Here is a 23,741-nt window from a genome sequence, read left to right on the forward strand (position 1 = left end):
TTTATTTTTTTGATCTACCTATTGTATTGTTACAAGGAATTACATAGCAAATATCTGTTATCTTCCCTTTCTTTAGGAAATTCCTTAGAAATGCTAACATGCCACAGAGATTTGGGGAAAAATGGTTGAAAATATTCACTCTTCTCTTTATACTGCATACGCAAAGTTATAAAGTCCAAAATAATTGCATTTATCCATGTGCCCTTACTTAGAAAAGCTCAGTAAATTTTTAACAATCATTTCCTCACTTGTTTTTCAATTCAGTGTAAGGTTTTACTAGTGCAGTATTTATTCAATCTAAGAGACTGAGTTTCCACTACTCAATTTTTAAGTTTCTTTTCACAATAAAATTTAGAAAAAGTTGATCATTTAAAGGTTTTAGTATCTGGAGGGATATCAATGATTTCTTATTTGATTTCCTCTCATATTTTAGACATTCATTATTCTCATTTTTTAACTTTTTTACAAACTCTCAGTTTTTTCTCTATACAGCAGACATGATGCTGTCAGATCCATCAATATTCATCATGCTTTCAAAACAGATGAATCATTAAAAAAGTAGAGAAATTGTTTTTCCACTGTCAGAAACAGATTGCAAAGATATTTTCTTGTATTATAATTACAGATTCCTCTTCTCAGGGTATCAGGAAAGCAGGCAGCTCTTTCTGCTGTTCCTCTGAGCCATGCTGCTTTTCCAGCCACAGAAATTTGCTGCTCATTCCTCTCCTATGTCCTTTGTTTGCATCCCCTCTCTGATGCTTGCATCTATTGCTATCTCTACAGTACTGTAACAACTACAAGTCCTTAGGATATCCTGCAACATTAAACAAATACAAAAAAAATTGCCAGATACATCAAGTTGCTGCTTATCTTTCTGTGATCTTCTCTGCACGTTTTGAATGCTCTACTTGCTATTTATCGGGGCAAAATTGTAATAAGTTATTTTTGCCGTCAATAGATATGTTTACATGGAAAACTGTAATAATGCAAGATTCAGGTAATATTTTTTTTGTTATTCAGGTAAATAATTTTTTTATTTGTTTTATTATAAAAACTGTGGCTTACTGAAAATTCAGGTTTTAGAATAATTTATTTTCTTCCCCTAAAATCTGAAGTCCCAAAAGCAAAGAAATATCTGACTCTTTCTGCTTTCCCTGTTCTTTTTGTTTTTCTCTTGGATGAGCCTAGTCAAGGTCTTGGATTCATTTCTTGTCTCTCATTTCCTTGATAAATATTTTGTCCAAAATTTGCTCTTAACTGTAGTCTGACATTCTTTGAGAGGCTCATATAAACAAGGTCTGAATGTGACTGGTAAGCTGAAGAAATCATGGAAATTTTACTCTGGATATTCATCTAGCTGAATAATGTGCAGTGCTGCAGGACCAATGACTCTGGAAAAGAGAATACACTGAATACTGACAAACACAAATTTACAGATGAAAGGACTTACCTGGACTCAGGTATTTGGATGAACCACCTCCTTATTCTTTCAGAGGAGCTGTAGGAAGATTTCCTGCCTTTGCAATCTGATTCCTGGGTATACACATACCTTCTTCAGAGATGCTAGACAAAAATTCTGCAACCTGTCTTTTTCTTAGCCTTTTTACTGCTATGATCTGTAAATCAGTATGCGTTTTTAAAATGAAATGAAATCATAGGTCAGTAGGATGGTAAATACAGTAGAAGGAATAAAATCTGCCTTTGAAGTGTTCTAATTGTTTATCAGAAGAAATGTTTTATGTCAAACTCTTCAGATTCATAAACTGTGAATTTAAAAAAAAAAACTCACTCTAGATATTGTCTATAGCTACTATAAATCCAGGTACTAGAAGCATTTATTTTGTATTCATATTAACATATGTGCAATAAACTAGTGACATCATATGGGAACCCAGGACATCCCTCTGGCTGCCCTGGCTGTCTCGAGACCCTGGCAGGGGGTTCGGAGACCTTGGCACAAAGTCAAAAACACCTGTGGCTTTGATTTCAGCCTGTGGAAAAAACTGCCAACTTTGTATGAGGAATGACAAGCCACAAGGGTTTGAGTAGTGTGGTAGTTGAATTAACACAGGGTGAAAAAGTAGAATTTTAGGGTTTTAAAAGAAGGGGTTCAAGGGAACAAGATGGAGAGATTTGGGCATGTCCTGACCTTTTCTCCTTCTTCTTGCCCTCCATGTCTTGCTGTGATGATGGTGACACTTTTCTATTGGTTTAAGGTAGAGACACACTGTCCAACATAAATTATAGATATTGGCATGTTATTGTGAACATAGTACACATAGTTTTTAGTATAAAATGGTAACACCACCCCAAGGGGGTGGGAGTCTGTCACAGACTGACCTGCTAGACAGACTGCAGCTCCTTGAGAAAGCATGTTATAGATAAGAGAAAATAAACAACCTTGAAAAGCTGACCCTATGACTTCTTCTTTGGCTGCGTGGGCTGGGAAGCAAGGACTTTTGCATTCGCAGGGTCACCTCGACCTCCAGACCCCCAAGAACATCATAAATGGAGTTAATATGGCATTTCATGAGACAGTGTCCTTTGTGAGCTGAATGGGAAGGTTAGAGAAGGTAAGAAAAAGTTTATGTTTTGTATCTGAGGCACAACTGTGGTTTCAACCCTTTCAGTCACTTGCACAGAAACAGCAGAGACTGCGTTAAACATACAACCCCAACTTCAGCAAATTTTGATTGCCATATTTTTGCCACCAGCTTATTAAATGTTTTCAGATATTTTAAAATGGAATGGTAAAATAGTCACTGCTAATTAAACTCTGTTGTTTATTTCATGTCACTGTAGCCATGCTGGTTTTGATTTATGACATGAGATTTTTATATGTGTGATAAACTACTATAGTAGTGTAAAAGTAAGCAATCTTTCAGACACATAAGCCTTTTCTGAGTTCTACTTATAAACTTTCATTTACTTGTGCTCCAAGCTTATAACACATTGCCTTCCAAGTATGAAATATGTCCTTTTTAATGCATTCCTCCAACCTACTCCCCAGATCTTTTCTGCAGATATGTGATGTTCTCTTTGAGCTTTGAAAAACATTTCCCATTTAAATCAACATCCATCAGTGGTTTGGAACCCCTCTTTGCTGTGGGATTTTGTCCTTTCCTTTTGGTTAGTATTATGTACTGACAAAGAACAGAACAAGGACACTGTGTTAGATTTATAAGGAAATAATGTCAAAATGGTTAATGCAATTCACCAGTTCAATAAACTGGATTACATTTTAGTAGGACAAAAGATCAACTAAAGCCTATTTATATTCATTGAGTGAAGGCTGTACCAGCAACCACATAATGTATTCCCCGTCTTTGGGCTCATTAGCTATGCCTATTAGATTTGTTAGGTATCATAACATCCAGATGTTTCTGGACAGCTCAGCGGACATTTTATCCATGTGCAGATTAAATATTAATGGATAGCAGGTAAACAAGTGCAATAGCTAGTCTTGGTTTTGGAGTATTTTCAATTACTATCAAGGTTTGGGGGTTATTTTTTTTTTCTCTCTTCATGTTTTTCAGAAAACATGAAAAGACAGAAAATCACCTTTAGAAAGCACAATTCTTGTGGTAATAAGTGGCAAAAAGCAGTTTGCCATGTCTCTTTGTACAGGATCTTTATATGATAATTCACACCCCGGGCACACATTATCTAACAAATGCCAGCTTTTACCAAGAAACTTCACTAAGCTCAGATTGAGCTTTCATTTAGGCAGTTGAACTTTTAAAAGTCATTTTAATGGACAATGTGTGTTGTAGATAGGTGATTTTGAATGATGACATGTTCTTGCCATTCTTCACTGGAATGATAAGAAAGAGTTTGAGAGTCCTCCCACCATATCTTCTCTGCGGAATACCATGCAGTTATGGCTATTCTGCTCTTTCTTTCTTTTCCAAAGCATTATACTTAGAGAAAGGCTATGGGAAGTGCATATGAGATGCATCAGGCACAGCATCACTAACCAGTCCAGGAAGTGGACTATCCCGCTCTGCCCTGCACTGGAGCAGCCTCACCTCGAGTCCTGTATGCAGTTTTGGGTGCCACAATATCAAAAAGACATTAGAGAGGGTCCAAAGGAAGGCAAGAAGAATAGAGAAGGGTATGGAGTGGGAGCCATATGAGGAGCAGCTGAGGTCACTTGGTCTGTTCAGCCTGAAGAAGAGGAGACCGAGAGGAGACCTCATTGTGATCTTCAACTTCTTCATGAGGGGAAGCAGAGGGGCAGGTACTCACATGTCCAGTGAAAGAACTCAAGGAAATGGCATGAAACTGAGCTAGAGGAGGTTTGGGTTGGATATCAGGAGAAGGTTTTTTCCCCTGAGTGTGCTTGAACACTGGAACAGGCTCCCCAGGGGTATAGTCATGGCACTACTCTGACGGAGCTCAAAAAGCATTTGGATAATACTCTCAGGCACATGCTGTGACTCTTGCGGTGCCCTGTACAGAGCCAAGAGTTGCACGCAATTATCCTTGTGTGTCCCTTCCCACTCAACGCATTCCATGATTCTGTGAAGTGTGAAATTTCACCTGTGTTGTTATTATCACTGTAGAGCAATTGCTATACACAATACACATTTTAGATCTTGATGACTCTGTTTCCTGTTTTCATCAAATGTTTTTTTCAGGAAAAACTCTGATCCTAAGTCAGCACAGAAATAGATTTTGTCTTGAATACTTTACACTTCACTTTTCCACTTTAGGACATATCTGCAATTGTTATGTACCTATACTTTTTCACTGAAACCAGTAGATCTATTCTAGTTTACACTAGTTAAAAGAGTTAATCCATTAATTTGGTATAAGATGGAAAAATCAATTAAAGTGAGTACTGGTGGCAGAATCTGTTTGTTATCCTCTTGGGGTTCTTAAAAATCCTAAGCAGTAGCAACTGCCTTCTGAACAGTCCAAAAGAGATTTAAGGGAGATGACAGAACCTGTCCCAGTGATTACTTTAGCGTTCTCCAAAGTAAAAATGATCCTGCCTGTTCATTAATAGACAATATTTTGCTGCCAGACATGCCCTAAGACATTTTCTGAAAGACAAAAAATTTTAGATCCTTCAGACCAAAAGAAAAGACTCAGGAAATTCATAAGAGAGTTCAAGTGAATTTCTTTGAATTACCAAGGTTTAATTACTGCATTTGCATAAGTTTGTCACCATGTGGGCTCTCCATAGACTGTTTTTGTTTGTTTTTTTTCTTGTCAGCTCTGAGCGCCTGGGGAGTGAGCTTTGTTGTACTGATGAGGGCTGCTGTGCTCTGACATTCACATTTTATGAGAATGCATGATTTAGACATGAGATTTGGTGCATCATCATTTAAAAATTGGTGGTTTACACAGTGGGTGTACATGGTCAATATTCACAGCAAATGTCACCCAGGGGTCTGTTTTGAATGACAGTGTAAATCCACATATGAACCAAAACCAACAGACCAGAATGAGGCAAGCAGCATTGTAGCCCCAGCTAAAACAAAATTGAATCACTGCATTCTCCAAAAACAGTCTTTTATATTCAGGTATCAGCAATGTGCTCAGCTAATCATCGGTCTGGTGGTTGGGCCAATAAATAAATTCTGAAATCATAGCCATGCAGAGCTATAAGAGCAACCAAAGTAACTTTTATCTAATTTTGAAATATACTCAAGTATCATAGTTTTGACTTTTTGGGAAACATTGCCATTGAATGGCAATGTTTTTTGCTTTTTAGACAATGGAGGAGTGAGTTATTTTTTTTCACTTCATTGTTTTCCACTGCTAGGCTAGTGAATAGAGAGTGAAAATAAAATAATCCAGTGGGGTGAAAAACAGAATGGAAAAACCAATAGAAAGAGGTGATATGAAGAACAAATGTGAATATAAAAGATGCTCTTTTATGTATGAGGTTTTTTCCCCAAGTCAAAACTGACTATCCTTCTAAAATATAAATTAAAGCGCCAACAGAAATTATAAATATGATGCAGAATTAAAAAGACAATATTCTTTCAGCTTGGTATTGCGTAATGAGAATCAAACTCTATGATCATAAGATGCTTTTTATCTGTGACCCCACAGAATGTACATAAAAGCTGACATTTGCTCCAGCTTGACTCTTAGGGTGCTTCTACTTCAAAATAATAACAAAGGCATTCTTCTATGACTGTAAACTTCTTTGAAAAAGAATTGCCATGAGGGCAGTGTAACAGATCTCAGTCAGATAAACAATCTTCTATTCACTTCTATTCACTTCTATTCACTTCTATTTGACTAATTTTTGACACCGTCAAAAATATTTGAAAATTTGGAAAACTTTTTGAAGCCTACTTCTCATATGGCTCTCTGAAACAGTTTGTATTGGCTTGACAAAACATTTTCCTCAGACAGGTAAAACATTTCACAACCTTTTAATTTTTCCTCCACTAAATGACTAAAATTACATTCAAGATTATTTTATTCTAAGCTTTCAAAAGAACAGCAATTCATTTCCCAGTATAAACTGTTCCAAATTTCCTTCAGGTCAGATATGGACAGGGAGAAAAATAAGGAGAAAATGTATCATGTAGATTGTTATTAACATGTGGTCAATGAGTATGTTTTATAAGAGATCAGTATTTCCAAATGCACCTCAAATGTAGATCAGATTGTAGTAATACATACAGCAATATGTAGTGAATTTTATTTTTAGGTATTCTCTCCTGACCATGTTTGAGATCAGTCTGTCCTTTGCTGTTCTAAAATCTTCTTGATATTTTTTGACATTCTAAATCTCAAACCTTTGGGGAAGGAGGTTGGAGGAGGGGCAAACCAATAAAAGCTGACAAAATTAATTACACTGTATTGCTCATCTTAAATGTTTAATTAGTCACATTATACCTGATTAGAAACAAAATCTTCAGCATCCTCTTAGCCTATAAAAATTGGAGTGCAAAGTGACTTTTTAACACAACAGACCATTCCAGTTGCAGTGATTTTTTTGCTTCTCTTATAGAAATTCACATTATCTGTAAATGCTGCCTCCCAGTAACCATAGGAACAATGTCCACTGTAATTTCTTAAAGAGGAAGGGCAGACAATTTCATCTATAGGAAAATATATGAACATAGTTATGTCCTAATTACCCTATATGATATCTCTCATTACCTCTTACATTTTAATATTCCCTGTGCCTGAAAGAAGAATTAAACCAGTGACCTTTTCTTCCACTGGTGATTGTGATACATGCAATTGCATTCAAGATTTTTTTTTAATGGAAAATGATGAATCCTCATCACAAAGGAGACCGCAAACTTCAGCATCAAATCAAATCCTGCTTTCTATATATCTCTTTACCTTTGCAGAGCTGCTGTCTTTTGATCTCATGGTGAAGGAAGGGCTTGGTCTACTGATGAAAAATGCCTAGGAAAGGGGACAAGGTCTATCTGTGAACTTGCATCTGCTAGGATGTGAGCTCAGTTGCACTATTTCAACCCTTCCACCTGCTGCTCCTATACTTTCTTCTTGTGATACTGTCTAGAAAGAGAAAGTCCACCACTCTCATAGCACCACCAGTAGAGAGGTTTTGATTTACTTTCTTATCAGACAGTTGGAGAACATTCAGTAATTAAAATGTGTCCAAGATTCAGCCTGAAGATGCGCCTAAATTGGCTCTCAAAGGACCAAAGCCATACATGTTGCTTAATCATAAGCTTCCTCTCAAGTCTCTCTTGGTTTCATTACTTCTCTCACAGTCCAGTAATGTATAGTGGATGGGGAAAAGAAGTTATTTCCCCACTGGACTTCTGATTTTTTCCTCTGGTCCCTTTTTTTGTCTGTTCTCCCATTTAACTTCTCAGTAATTCCTCTGAGCTTCAAAGCACAGATTCTAGTGTATAAGCCAAGGAGATCTTGATGAGAATTGATTTTTAGCCAGCAAATGTCACTCCTTAAATGCCCAAAGGCTGTTTAAACTCAGACTTAGACAGAATGTTAGTAATAGCAGAAAAATCTGACCCAACTTACCTTAACGTACTGTTATCTAGTTTCTGCTCCAGAAGTTAGCACAGATAGATGCATGACAGGTTTTCTCAAAATCAAAAATGCTTTAAAAATCCCTTCATGGTTCTCCTCATAATGCATAGGCACTTGTGCTGCTTCCCAAGAAAAACTGAAACAATTTATTCTTTTGCAGTATATAGGCATCATAATCTATACTATTTACTAATCATAAACGGATAGATTTTTTCTCTCTCTACTTCTTTTCCAAACTGTCAGAGTGCTTTTTACTTCCTCTGGTTACCAGTGAGGCATATGTTACTTTGTCTGAACTGCCCTCTAAAAATTAAAATATCCTCATCCCTGTAAACTATTTGAATACATTTTTGAGAACATCCTCCAATGAGATGGTCATAAATGAAGTATCTCCAGTCTTAAAAATAAAGAATACTTCTGCATACTGGATTTTCAGCTTTAGAAAGATATGAGTATTTTCTCTCTGCTTTTATTCAGAGCATAAAATTGAGAAAATAGATAAAGAATCTGAAAGAAACTAAGTACATATAAATCAAAGAATCAATGAAAAAGAGAAATATTTCAGCTTAGAGAATATTTATACAAAAGAAAGGAGGATACATTAAGCATTTCAAAACTGTAAGGTAGTTCTGAGGAGAGTTACAGCAGGAGTGGACTTTGATGATCCCTGTGGGTCCTTTCCAGCTCAGGACATTCTATATTTCTATGATTTTTTTTCCTGTAGTTCAACAGACACGAATTGCCCCAGCACACAGTGACAGCAGAAGTCTTGTTCTGCCTCCATGGCTGTACAGTGTCATTCTGTAGGCTGGCCTCCCCTATTGTCCATATATGCCTTCAGGATGCCATAAATAACCTGCAGCAGCCTGTCAGGGAGCTGTGCTCTTCTCAAACTGTCTCAGTAGGGCAGCTGGAAGGACTCTTACTACTAGGAACACCCTAGAAATTCTCTGTGTGGTTATTCAGCAATATGACAGGAGGATATTTAAGCAAGAGGATAGAATAAATAGCTTGCTCAAAATAGTCACACTGAAGTACTGGAACAACCATCAAAAAATAAAACAAACTGTTAACATTAGCATTTACACTACAATTTCATCTACATGTGGTTTGGTTTTTTCCTTTCAGATTTGCTTTATTACTATTTCAGTTTAAAGAAAGAGCAAAAGGCTGCCCCTGTACCTCTTAGGTAACAGCCTCAGTAACCACATTTGCTGGGTAGATAACCTTTTGCTTTATACCTGGCTTCATCAGTCAGTCATTCTCCCTCCTGACAGCATCTCCTCCTCCTCCATATGATTGGAAACTAATGAAATAGTCACAACAAAACTATTATTTGTGGTTATTATGCTTTGAAGGCTACAGGCTTGAAATGACTAGTTCAAAGACAGCTACACGTGTTGTAGCTCTGGTATCTTTGCAAGCTCCTTAGAGGGTACACGTGACATTTGATCCTCTTACTTTCTTTATGTGGGAGTTTTCATTACTAAAGCCACTTGCCTTTTATGTTTGAGCATATGCATATCCCCTAAGCCAAACAACCCTGCTGTATTTCCTCTCTAGAGGCAAAGAAATCTGTTTGCAAGGTGTTCTTATTCTTTGTGCTGTTTCTTCATTTGGTGGTTTAATAACCTTCTCTCTCTGCTGGTTGTGTTATTCATTCATGTTTTTTATCCGCAGTGAATAGGACCCTGCAAAGAAAATCTATAGAGCACAGAAAAGAGCCAGGATTAAGAAAAAAATTGAAAAATACTTTATTTTCTTCACTACCTTTTAAATTAGTTATGCAAATGCATTTATTTATTTCATTTGTTTATTTCCAAGACAGAGACAAATGTAGAAGGGGAAAACAGTCTAATTCTTTATATTCTTTTGATATAATTTATGGGGAAGAAAGGATTCAGATAAGATTTTGTTTGATCAGCCACCTAATAGATACTTCTATAATATTTTTGACAAATATAGAAGATTAAATTATTCTTTCCTTTGCAGAGCTCATATTTTCCATCTCCATGGTTTAGGTCATGCTAGCAAGAGCCATTTGTTGCATTTTTCTTTTTCTTGCCTACATGACAATTTTAATTTAAAGATGGATTTTTTCCCTTCCATTCAAATAAAAGTTTATAATCAATCTTTTGTTTTGCCAAAGCATGTGTAACTAAATCTAATTTGTATTATTTCTGCTATCTGTAGTTCTTAATGGTTTTCCTCTGCTCTATTTTTTCAGAGATTTGACCATATTGGTACAAAATAACAGTATCCTAAAAATTGCAATAATTAAAAATGATGGAAAACATCAGATTGACTCAATGAAATTTTTATTTAGCTCTTTTAATTTTTTTTGTTTCAACATTTCATTCTTTTAATATAAGTTGATCAGACTTTTTAAATTAAAGCCGTTTGAATTAAAAAGAATCTTATTGAGTAGAAATATATGTAAAAATAATCCCCCTTTTAAGCTAGAAATCTTTGTACAAAAGTGCCAACTATATTGAACTGTTCTTTGAATTATTTTGTACATACATCCTTAAACAGGAAGGCACTGAATATTATCATGGCTCTGATGCAAGACAAAGCACTCCAGAACATGTCAAATAGCTTCACCATATTTGATGGTGAATTGAAAAAATTGAACCTATAACACTGAATTCCATTTAGACATTATTTTTACAGACACTAGGTTTCTTTGAGTGTTCTACAGTTTATAACCCTCTGGCAAAATTACCTAGTTAACTATTGTCTATAGACACACTCTAAAATCTGGACCTGATGTCATTTTGTTTAGTACTAATGTCTTCAGGTCCACTTCCCAAAGTTGTGGAAGACAGCAATGGTGCAGGCACTGCACACAGCTGCATTTTGTTGGGGATATTCAGCAGGACTAGGAAGCTGCCAGGGAGATTTTCACAAACTGCACCATCAAGAACTTCTTCCTGGCATGCCTGGAAGTTGGACATCATAAATCAAGATCTCCATTTTATTTCCAGGCATCAACAGCATCACTTGGATGCCAGACTACCAGTTTTAGATTCTAAAGTGTTCAGATGTTGTGCAGGGCATCATGATTTAAGTGTTCATGATGTTTGAAAATTATTGGACTTTTTTCCCAAATTGCTGTCACCTGTTGGGACTGTGATGACCAAAACTCATTTCAAAAGTAACCTCATTAAATTACCTAATTTAACAGGGATAAATCGGGTCTGATACTGGTTACCTGTATACTTTTATCTTGTCAAACTCTTTGTTATCCCTTACCAGCCAAGGGAAGTAACAGCAGCAGTGTGGGACAGAGGAGAAGCATAAAAGATAGTGGTCTTTCCTTCCCACTTTATCGGGTATGAAAGTTTCTCTCTAGCTTTTAGTATTATATTTATTCTGCAAAGTACACATGCACGGTCATATTCCTAAATGTTATTGAAATTGATAAGATTTTACTTAAGTGCTTTGTTCAGATCAAAAAAGCTCCCTTTCTAATTAGTTATTTCTATTTACTACTTCTGTCCAAACATGACACAGAAATGGAGGTACTTTTAAGAAATACCACTCTCAGGTTGCCCCATTTTCCGAAGAACAATGAAAAATAATCTGGCAAGGAGAAGAGCAGAAAGGGACTGAAGGCTGGAAACCTAGAAGAAAGCATATGGACAGTGCAGACCCCATTAGCAAAGTGGTACTTGGAAGAGTAAGACAATAAATATATTCCTGTAGGAGAACAATAAGGAGGAGAGAAAACATCCGCTTCAGGAGACATAAAAAAGGGAGATGGTTATGGGTCTGTCTGTATGAGCTGTACCACAGCATATTTGCCTGCCCACACACACAAACAAGTTCACTAGCACATCCTGATATCAATGTTATTCTGTTAAGATATGTTCAGGTTTAAGGAAACTATTATCTGAGCTCCCCTGATTTCTGCTTGTGCTGACTCAAACAAATTCCATCATAAACCCCTGAACATTTTTTATATTTATTTTTAATCAATGCCCCTTTAAAAGAAAAAAAAAAAAGCATAAAAAACCCAAACATACTCCTAGAATATTTCTTGAAATAAAATTAAGTTCTGGACATCCAGCAGAAGACATCTAGAGAAACGGATAATAAAAATTCAGTCCTGCTTCTACCAGGAAACTCCCAATGAGGTGAGAAAATCAAACCAAGCAAAGTGAAAAGAGGGATAAAATAAGGTGAATAGAGATTAAGTTAATTCAATACAATGCCAAAACAACCTTTCTGTAAGGCTCCCTGGTGAAATCAATGTTAGGCAGTTTGAAAGTACAACCTTCAAGGAATAACAGCGAGAAAAACAATAAGCATGCTGCTTTTAAAAAAAATTTTACCCTGAGGGATAAACCATTTTGCTAGGACAGGAAAGTGGAATCTATACTTAATTTTTTCAGCAAAAGGCAACTTAGAATTTACCTGTTAAATATTTATCTCATTAAAAGAACAAAAATTACTGAAAATATTCAAAGTACAATTCAGATTATTAAGTTATTTTAACTTTTAATGGTGGGGCAAGTTTTTGAAGGTGTTTCAGTAAATGTCTCCAGAGATGGTTGGTTATCCACCTTCTCCAAGTGCAATATTTATCAGAGGTCAAAGCACAAAAAGTGTCTGACCATGAGGATAAGACTCAGCTGATGGAAATATGTTGCCAGCAGCAGTATGTAGCCTTCAACCTGCTGGCTCTAGCACACTGAATAGGATTAGCTGGCCAAATTGCTGTCGGTAAAAATGGAGATATATTTTTATGAAGCCTGTCATGTGTTTCTAGACATAAATTGTAGATGTGAAGTTGTAAACCTTTTCACGTCTCGGCAAAGATATTCCCTCTTCAGGTGAACAAGCTGCAGTCCCCTCGTACTCCATCCCTGCTCACCACAGTGTCCCTGCCCTGGGCTTGCTCCAGTTTGTCGATGCCTTTCCTGCACTGTGGAACCCCAAACTGGTCACAGGGCTCCAGATGTGGTCTAACAGCTGCTGGGTACAGGGAAGAATCCCTGTCCTTGATCGGCTGGCTGTGCTCCTGCCAATGGAGCCCAGGGCACTGCTGGCCTCCACTGCTGCCAAGGCTCACTGCTGGCCTGGGCTCAGCTGCTCCCCAGCCATAGCAAACAGTCAAAGATCACACAGGCTGCTCCCTCGCAGTGCTAAATACAGAGCTGAAGAGAAAATGTGCTATTGCTTTCCTTCCTGAGTTACTGGATGAGTAGTCCTGCTTGGAGGTAGTGACTTGAACAAATATTAATCTTCTAGATATTTTTTGAGGAACTGCCACTGTGATATGTAGGTGAATGACTATGATGAAGATGTTGATCTGTTTTGTAAGATAAAATGTTAAGGATTAAATAAAATATAATGACTTGAGAATATATCACTTGAAACCTATTTCAGTAATTTTTTAGACTTTTTTTTTTTTCCTGCTTGAAGATCCCTAAATATTCTTTTTTTTTTCCTAGGAGTGCAGAAAACTTTTACTAGCAAATTTAAATCCACTGACTATGGAATTCATTTTCTTAATTATCACTCACAGAGCTCAAGGGTTAAAGAAGCACTCTTTGAAAACCAGTGGTAGATAGCTCAGCAAGCAAATACCTCAGGCCAGTAAGTCAGGAAGCAGCTGGAGGTGAAGGCAGAAGTGGCAGATTATGTGGGCTCATGTATTTTTTCATGTTTTTCTTGACCATTGAATTCAAAACTGAGCTGTTTAACTTAGATCTCTAGTCTTATTTATAATACTTGACAGTTCTCTGCAGAGAATAAAATATGCTTCAGTGCTGGATCCAAATGCCAAATGAATATAGAGACGGGAATGAGATGTGCAGATGCATCTGTGTCCATAATCCATTCACAGCGTTAACACAGAAAGAGGGCTGCAGCTCCCTATTGCCCCCTTGCCTGTCTGAAATCTGTTCCCAGACAGCTCTTCTTGTAATGGAAGATAAGCATCTCCTAAAAGATGAAACCTGAAGAAAATGGTATCTCAAAAGAAGAGAGAAAACTCCCAACCCAGCCCTCAGAAGTGAAGAAACATTGAATGAAACATTGACATCTCAAAACCATGAAAAAAAGAAATTAAATAAGATCAATGAAATTTTTACACGTTCCCATTTTTTTATCAATTTTTATATCTCTAAGGTTTTTTTTTTTTTTGGTTGCTCTAAGCCAAAGTAGAATATTTTTGGTTAAGAACTGTAGAAAAGGAACATTTCAACTGTGAACTTGCTATCACAGGGCCCAAGTCTTTGGTACATATATGATTTTGAAATTCTTTCCCTGCTTTTTGAAATGCTTTCCCCAGTGTACAAGGTAATAAATTAATAATTAGCATTAAGATAATAAATATTATAAAATATTAATAAAAATCAAGATAATAAATTAATAATTTCTAACCTGTGAATAACAGATATTTTATCAAGAAATACAACCTTATATATGACTACATGACACAAATATATTTACATATCCAAATATTGAAAAGCAAAGACAGAAAAATGATGTAGTGAAACAACATTTTATTAACCATGAAATACAAAGTAAGCTTAAAACGTGTTTCTGTCCTGAGGCTGAGTAATCAGATCTTTTTTTTTCCTTTCTTGCTCACTCCCTCCTGCACTCACTTTTCTGCTTTCCAACATCCCTTAGAGAAAAGTCCTGCAATTTCTCACCGTCAGATGATTCAAGCTTGAATGCAAGAACTTCAAGTTCTTCTGCCTTGAACTGTCTCAGTGCAGAGGGGCATACAGACATGGGGCAGATGGTTCTCCAAGCTTCCCTCAAGCAAGAAACGTCACGGCTTTCTGTGCCTCCCCAAGAAAAACAAACAAACAAACAAACAAAAACAAACAAGCAAACAAAAAACAAACAAAAAATTTGCATCACTTTTCACAATTACTGGATTTTAGCACTCTAATTCTCCATTTCAACCAAATGTTCCTCCAGTCCCTACCCCTGTAATGACCAGGCACACAAAAAAATATAGGCTCATAGCTAACATGTTGTTCTTCAAAACACGTTGTGCTGCCACCTAACTGTAGCAAATCCTAGTGTTTAGTTGGCAATGGAGTAGGAGCTAGATCTGGAGCTTAAGCTCTCTGCTTGTGACTTAGATACTCCTTTTATAGTTAAAGGAGAGAATCAGACCCTTTAGGGAAGCTCTCATCCCATTCTAAGTCTGATATCTGAAATAGGACAGAGGAGGATGTTTTAAGCATGCCAAGAACAAGTATATCACAATTCTTACCAAGCTACCGTTGTGCACTGGCCAGCTGAGCAGGTGGCTTACAGCTGCTTTTTCAAGGCTTTTGAAACTTGTAGGAAAACTGAGTGCACTCCATCGGGATAAGGACAAAATAAGAAACTGTGATAAATTTGACTAAATCAAAAGTGAAACATTTTCATCTGTGCTGGTCACCTGGGTCTCCCTCTATCCCAACTTTACAGCAGAACAGGAAACCTGGGCCATCCATCTACACTAAAAGAGATGAGATTAATCACACTCTAAACCCAGCAGTTTCTCTCAGTGGCTGTAAAAGGTGAAATGAATCCCCCCTCCTTGGGACAGATAGGAAACACTGCACTAGTAACTCTAAAGGGTTTTCACATCAAGAATCATAACATCCCTCTAAGAGTGTTATGGGATACAGATTTCAAAGGAGTTAAGTGTTGTAAAATATGTTCATTTGAACATCCTGATAATACTGACCCCAGAAACTGAACTTAAAGAATTCTAAATGTATAGGTTATTAAGAGGCATAAGCTGGCTTATAGTTGAACTTCAGAATATGCTCCACAGAAAATCTTCAAAGTCAGGCAGTGAAAATTATGCAAGATTTGAAAATTACTTACAATCCCTTACAAGGGACCCTAATTGCTTAATGGAGGGACTTATACCTAAATAGGACAATTCAGCATGATATCTAATGTAGAACTGGCATGCAGAAAAAAACAAACTGTTATGGGATGCTGGAAAACTGTTGGGAAAGAAACAAGTGAATGTGCACAATACAATTGGCATGGACTTTCTGTGTCATCAGGATTATTTCACTGTAATCTTAGTCGTCTATGCCAAAGGAATATCTTAGTAAACTCATCTTAAAGCAAGACAAATTCCCTGCGAATTGAAAGACCATCCCCAAGCCCCACTTTTCTAATGAAGAAAAAGCTTATCTCAATTTCTATATTAAATTTATTGATTGCTCTTATGTACCCTAAAGCTAAATGATGATACCCCTGATTTGACTGGATACAGATGTTATGCCTGTGATTTCATGTGCCATTTATTTTCTAAATTATGGGCATACTGACCATCAAAAACCCCTTCATTTTTGTCTCCATTTTGATTGTATAGCTGTTTGCATTTCCACAAATATTTTTCTCATCGGTCCTTCAAATGCTGAACAAGTAGGAACTAAGCCACAATGTATTGTAAACTCATGGCTTAATTTTCATCCCTATCCATCAATATTGTGCTGCTGCACTGTATCATCTCTCTTCCTTTATTTTATTTGTCCAGTGTCCTTGAAATATCTAACTCAGCTTTTTTTCCATGCTTCATTTTCCCTGCATGTTTCCTGGCCACTCAGAAAAACCTTTCCTTGTTTTATAATATTACATAGAGCAATACCTAGCCATACAATCCAGATCATTTTAGACCATCAAACATCCTTCTTAAAGGCTAAATATTCTAACAGAGATGGCCTTTCAACACAATGATGGTTTCTAACAGCTTTCAAGAAGGCTTTCCTTTCACTGAAATGCAGAGCAAAAATTATAGAAAATCTTAAAAATTATCTCAGTATTAATTACTGCTTGCTCACCCACAAACCTGGTTAAAATAAAGAAATTTGAACCAAATATGCTAGTTTTTGATAGATGATTAAAATACATATGAAAATAAAACAAGCTTAAGAAGGCAATCACTGCTTGCATTTAAGGAAAGGCCTTAAATGCAGGTTAACACAAAACCTGCAAAAAAGGTTGTGGAAAAGACTAATGTCCAACATGGTCCTGCCTGGTGAAGTAGTCAGACCATTATGTTGTAAGGAATGCAACTCACCTCTGTGTCAGGACAGATCAAAAACTTGATAATTTCTTCATGATTTTCATTTCAGGAGAGCTAAGAAATTTTCCACAAGGAAATGTTGGAATAATTATTTCAGCTTTCTAAGTTTCTTTCAATAATGCAAGAATAGTTTTTGTCCAATCAAGTAATAAAGTTTTATCTTTGTTTACTCATTTTCTTTAATTTCATTTAAATTTCAATAATGCAAATTTTAATATAAACATTATATCACAACATACATACACATGTGATATAGGGTATTTGTTGCAACCTTCCACATCACTGAATCAAGTTTTATTTGACTGAAAGGAAATTGTACATAGATATTTCTTTATTAATTCTTTTAAAGTTTTCTTTTCTCATACATTTTTATTGTTATCTTTGTTCCAGCTGAGAATGAAAACAAGTTCAGAAATGTCAGAATTTCCCCTCTGAGACAAAGACTGGTTTTCAACCAGCTATTCACTTACTAGGAGTCTATCATCTACTAGCAATCTCTCAAGGCAAGAAAATATATCAGAAGAACCATTTCAATACATTGGTGGGTATTTAACCAAGAAATGGGTAGATTCAGGTTGTAATCAACATAGTGCTTTCATGAAATCCTTTCATACTTAATAGTATTTGTACAATTAATTAATACTGTTGTAAAAGAAAAAAAAAGACATTAGAATATAAATTAAACATTAAGGATTCAATTTGCTCCAAGATACTTCAATCATTTCTGTTACCTTCAACAGGAATTGCTTCTATTAAGAAGCACCATAAACAAGAAAAACAAAAAAAAAAAAACATTGAAAATGGATGCTTGTGTAATTTTGCTAATGATTTGCAAACAGCCTAGGCATTATTTGACATGATAAGTGCTATACTGTTCTATGTGTGTAGACAACTTAGGGTTATAAATGTTGCTTGATAATTCAGTCAGAATTAGTGATCAGGATGCCTCAGCAAAATACTGAGTTTCAGTTCAAGTGCTTATTCTAAGTGCTTTTCATCATCTCTTAGACTATATCTGTGTTTGTACAGAAGTTAGGCTTGCAATCATAGAGGTCCTAATTTCTGATAAACAGGAAAGCAGATCAGAAATATTCTAGAGACTTAATCGTTTTTATTCCTTTATATTTTGGCTTCCCTAAATTCTTATTTATCTTGGGTTAGGGAAAAGAAGGGTACAATACAAAGAATATTGAATGGGAACTTGTTATTGCCCAACACAAAGGTTCATGCTCATCTGGATCAATACATTACCATTGGTAATCCATTTAAAATATGGAAGAGGAGAAAAATGAGATTTGGAAGAAGAAAATTGCAGGGGCTTAGTGACAGAAAAGAGTAAAAATTTGAGCTTTGTCTTTGTCTGAAAATCAAATACAAACACCTAATGAATGGCACAGACTAGATTTTTAAAGTTAGAACCTTGTAAATGTCTTTATAAAAACAGACCCATGGGGCTGTGGTCTTTGGGGCTCAATTCCATACATAAGTACCTGGACCACATGAAGTGTCCTGAGGCTTCTGAGGCACACACACAGGGCTAGCAGATATCATCAGGCACCTACAGCTGGTCCAGGCCTTTTGGGGAAGGGACCAGGGCCAGAGGCCAGGCACAATACCTAAGGGGTTCTTGGATGGCACTAGGTAGTTAGGTAACTCAGTCCAGTCCTGGCTCTGGTACAGGACAACCTGTATTGACAACAGTTCTTCCTCACTTTCTGTCTGTATGGGTTTGTCTCCTGGCCAGTATAAGGACCTAGTGCTCTTTCCACAAAATCATCTGGAGCCATATTATTCTGAAAGCCACCCAAGTGCTCTTCAGGTGAACAAACATATTTTAGCTGCTGCCATCCTTTGGTTCATGTGTCTGCCCCTAAACACCACCATACGTATACCCTGTGTCATCTGTGTTACACAGGTATTACCTAGGCAAAACACAATTAACCCCACCAAGTTCTAAGTTACATATAATTTTCCTAATTAAACTAGTGGGTTGATACCTACTATCATTCTTCCATATTATCATATGTATATGCTGCAATTGCATTACCTGTGTCATTCTTTAACAGTCTCAATAAATTAGAAAAGCCTGGGAGTTCTTTAAATGATATATGTTTCAGTAAGACAACATGAAATTAGGGAGTCATGATTAGATCATTTTCCCAGGTTCCTTGTTTGAAATTCTTGATTAAGAAGTGTTGCCTATAAGTTCAATAATGATCTGATACAATGACCGCAATTAATATTGTATTAAGAATGTTGAATTTATGAACTACAAAATTGGGCTCATTCCCAGTTTGTAGCTGTGGTGACAAACCATCCCAACTAAGCAATTCTCAGGGTATTTAAACAGAACTTGGAATAAATATATCATTCTTCATTTGCCAATTTTATCTATTTCAAATGATCATGTATAGCTGCTAACACATGCCCTTCAAAAGAAAAAGATCAGCAAAGCTCTAGTAAAATGTATGCAACATTTTAATAAGATGATAGTAGGTCTGTTCTGTCCTACTGTTGCATTTAGACATTGATTTTCTCTAGCGCAATTTACACCAAGTCCTCTGAAGTAACTTTGGTCAATTTTTTCTCATGCTTTATATGGATGTATCAAAAATGAAAATAATTTGATAGCTGTAAGCATTTGAACTTTTCTGGAAAGTCTTCATCACCTGAAATGCTAGGAACTACCAAATTAGATCTCCCTTATGTAATCTTAGGTCACAAGACTGAACTGAATTAAATTGATGGTTTCTCAGAAACCTTGAAATATAAAAATTCATCAGATACAGAATATGCCACTTGTCAAAATCTCTATAGAATACAGAACTGGAAATTATTTCTCCTTCTCTCCCCTTTCTCTGCAGCTACAATCTGAATTGTGTCTCTTCCTGAACAATGCAGTGCTGAATTATAAAACTCAAGAAATGAGGGTAGTTGTAATAAAATGTTATTAAGTACCTTCATTAAATTAAGCATCTAGATCAGAACATCTGTGCTTGAAACATAGATCCTGTAGAATTCATAGAGCTTAAAATAAGCTTTGATGTGAGATTAGGACATACTGTTATGGACTTTAAAATTAATAAACATTTTTTTGCTTTACATTTTGGAGAAGGTGAAAAATATATTCTTTAAATAAAATTCATCCCTTTGCATATTAAGCATAAACCTTATTTTAATGAAATTAGCTTCAAGTCCCATTGTGGTCTGTTTTTAAATTAAAAATTATATATTAAGAATCCTTCAAGACTGGCTCCCACACAATCCTTTAACCAAGTATCAGTCATATATTAGACAAGCTCTGGAAGCATTGTTTCACAATAGCACATTTGTGTGACCCAGCAGAGCTTTACCACTGAGAGTGCATCACATGAGTCTTAAATTGAATTGTCTTCCTGCATATGTGAGGTATTGTAGCACACTATACACTCAGTGTACGTAAGTCACAATCTCACTTCTAAATCTGGACAATAGCAATCAAATAAATACTGTGATGAAAACACTGGAAGGCCTTCAGTAGCTGGATTCCTGATTGTTCGGGACAAAATGAAAACACAGCCCAGACCAAAGAAGAGCCTCAGAGACATTTCATCTCTGACAGCTCAAGACTCGGCAGACAGGTTTTTGAGAGGAGGTGGCCTTGACCTTCTCTAAGTCTCCTGTCAAAATAACTGATTGGTTTTCATATAGACTGTCCATCACATTTAACCCAGCAGAATGCGGTAGAGTTCAAGGTAGGGAGCCAGTTGGAACAAATATGCAGCACAGAAAAAGAGAGCATGAAATTGAGGGGTTTAGGGCAGCAATCTAACACTCAGCAATTCCCAGGAACCTCTTATCTCAGCAAGCTGTGAAGAATTTAGTTTCTCATTTGTTTCAGCCTTCAAAAGACATCTTGTTGGCAGAAACAGTTTCCAGATGAGTCTGCCAGCTCCACATCAGTACTGGATCATTTTCAGCTGTGAACAATACAGCAAAATACAACTGCCTGTAGCTGCACAAACCCCCCTTTCACTGAAGGCTTTTACTGTACTGGAAGATTTTCTGTTAGATCAATTTGGACTAACTTTGCCCTCTTGTCCCAGAAGTGGAACATCTGTAGCAAAGAAAGCATTTTGCCAACTCAGTTTGTTGTGAATACATTTTTTGGCATATTTACTGGGTTTTTTTCTGTTCTTACTTGCCAAATTCTAAGTGTTTTGAAACAGTTATACTCTTTCGGTTGTTCTGCAACTTTGTCCACTTAGCTTTTGTTATGCTCTACAAAAAGAAAATGACTGCAGTCATAAATAGACTATCACATAGCTTTCAGAATCTCTATAGCATTTGTCTATAGACAAAATATAAAGTTGCATTGTTAAAAGACAAGTTCAAAGCACTAACATAACTCATATGGACAAAGACATCTGTGATTAACACAATAAATAATGTGTTTTCCTGAGAAGTAGAGTTAATTTTGAGAAGCATAAAAAACAATCTGTAAGTCTGCAGTTACACTTTTTTCAGTATTCCCTTTTTACCTACAAATAAAACCATGTTTCAATCATTAGCATGTGTTTTATTATACAATGTATAGTGCAAGAAGAGAATTACTGTACAGAATAATTTCCACAATTCCCACACACCCTTCTGTACATGTATGCTCATCTCTGTAGGCAAAGACACCTCTTACATTCACGGAGCAAATGAGAAACCAATCTCCTCTGGCCATGTCAGATCTAAGGTGAGATTCCTGAAACTGTGAAACTAACACACTTTCGCACAATACTTGTATATCCAGCCATTTTGCCTTCAGTTCTTCAAAAGGTATGAATAACCATAAAGCATCAAAAAGACATCAGAAACCATGCTTCCCTGGATTTACAGCATATGCAGAAATGGCTCTTTTGTGTCACTTGCTGTTACCGACGGTTCTCTGGTCTTTGTCAAGGGTAAGATAAACAGCATTTCCAAAGGTTCCTAACTTATTGGGTCAGATGTCATAGAGAAAGTTAAAGACCAAAAGCCTTCAGACTACAAAGTAAACACACTAATATCAGAACATGGAACATATCAGAATCATGGAACATCAGAGTGGACAGAGAATTTCAGATTCAAAGTAAAGACCCTTTTGGATAAGGTGTTCAAATAGCCTAGCTAGTTAGTTTTATGTATGATGTGCATAGATATACAGAAAACCAAACACATATTGCTTGTTGCATTACGTACATAGAACAGAAAAGTTGGGGTTTTTTTCCAAATATCTGTCCATCTTTTTTTCTCCAGTTATAGTGACCCTTTCACTGTAAACCCAAGCAGAATCAGTACTAAAGGTATGAATGCAGAGTAGTCTATGGTGATGCAAATAAGTTGCTTAGAATTCAGTATCACAAAGTTGTCAATTTCTGAAACTTGTTAAAAGATCCAAGAGTGAGTACAAAGGACAGTGTTAGGTTATGAGGGAAATTTGCCAGTCCTTTTTAATTCACATAAAATGCTGTCCTGAAATGCATCACAGAAGATATCTTTAATATCTGATATGAAAAATATATGGAATGGGTGGGTGAATGAGTGCTGCAATTCATTGCCAGTCATTCAGACATGATGGTAATAAAGGTCTGTAAGTATCAAGACAGATACTTAGCTCTTAATTGTGGGGATAATTCAAATTTAGGGAAGAGGTGTGGGTCAGTTCTTCAATTCCAAAGTGAACAGCTTACTTCTAATTGAAAGCAACATTAATTAAGATAAAGGGCGGGACATTAATACTCAGTATTAACATTATGAGATGCACCAGCAATATGCCTTACCTCTTATGTGAGTAGTTATTTATAGCGCCTCTGGTGCAGCAAAGCTCTCCCTGGCATACACATCAGGTATCAGGTTCCAATGTACACAGCTTCAGTGAGGGAGTTAAAGAAGAAAATACCAGCGAGGGAGGGGTCTGTGTGCAGTGGAAACAAACTGGCTAGAAAACTGGGCAGGTTTATCTTTCATTCATCAAGTCAAACACTTTCCTCGTGCCTGATAGCTTTTATGTTTCTCCAGATTTCACAGGTTATGTCTAAAGGCAGATGCTGACACTTAAGCCCTGGACTCCCTGGTGACTTCCAATCATACCTCACCCTTGCTCTCATTTGCACAGAAGACGCCTCTGTAGGTGGGCCAGAAAGCCACAGCACCGTTCAGGCAGAGCCCTGGAGAGGGTCAGGTGGTTGAAGTGTCTGGGAAGCATTGCAGCTGACACACACAGCTGTGGTCTTGCTGGCCTATTGTCCCATTGAAACTTTGGAGTGGATAAGTCTCCAAGGCTCCACAGACCAGCCAAACTATTTTTTGAATTACAGGACTGACAGCTTGAATTAAAACCAAAAGTCTTTCTAGTGCTTGCTATTATAGCTCAGCTGTTTTCATATATTGGGTTGGTCATGTGAGGCAAAGTGAAATCAATGTTGTACTCTGACAAAACCCAAGCAGTTCATTTATTTTAAACCCTATTAACAAAGATATTACCTCTCACTTAACCAAGTACAACAGCAAACACAGTGTAACATTTCCATCAATGAAAATTAAATTAAAAGCTATGCTAATCATAAACAAGATTGTGTATCTTTTCCTAGAAACAGGGACTCCTGTTGGTGTCCCAAATGCTATTTCTTTTCACGTCTTTCAGTTTGAAAGATGTATCACTCATGTCCGC

General features: G+C 36.5%; 1 long non-coding RNA gene across 1 annotated transcript; it reads right to left on the reverse strand.

Annotated features, from left to right (window-relative positions):
• Nucleotides 1-34: 34 nt before the first annotated feature.
• On the reverse strand, nt 35-23,053 carry LOC137474018 (uncharacterized). The gene is made up of 3 exons (XR_010999108.1): nt 22,852-23,053; nt 1,451-1,616; nt 35-814 (listed from the first exon to the last, which is right to left on the reverse strand). It is a non-coding gene; the product is annotated as an uncharacterized lncRNA (long non-coding RNA).
• Nucleotides 23,054-23,741: the final 688 nt, after the last annotated feature.

This window comes from Anomalospiza imberbis, chromosome 5 (genome assembly GCF_031753505.1).
Source record: "Anomalospiza imberbis isolate Cuckoo-Finch-1a 21T00152 chromosome 5, ASM3175350v1, whole genome shotgun sequence".
Taxonomy (NCBI): Eukaryota; Metazoa; Chordata; class Aves; order Passeriformes; family Viduidae; genus Anomalospiza; species Anomalospiza imberbis.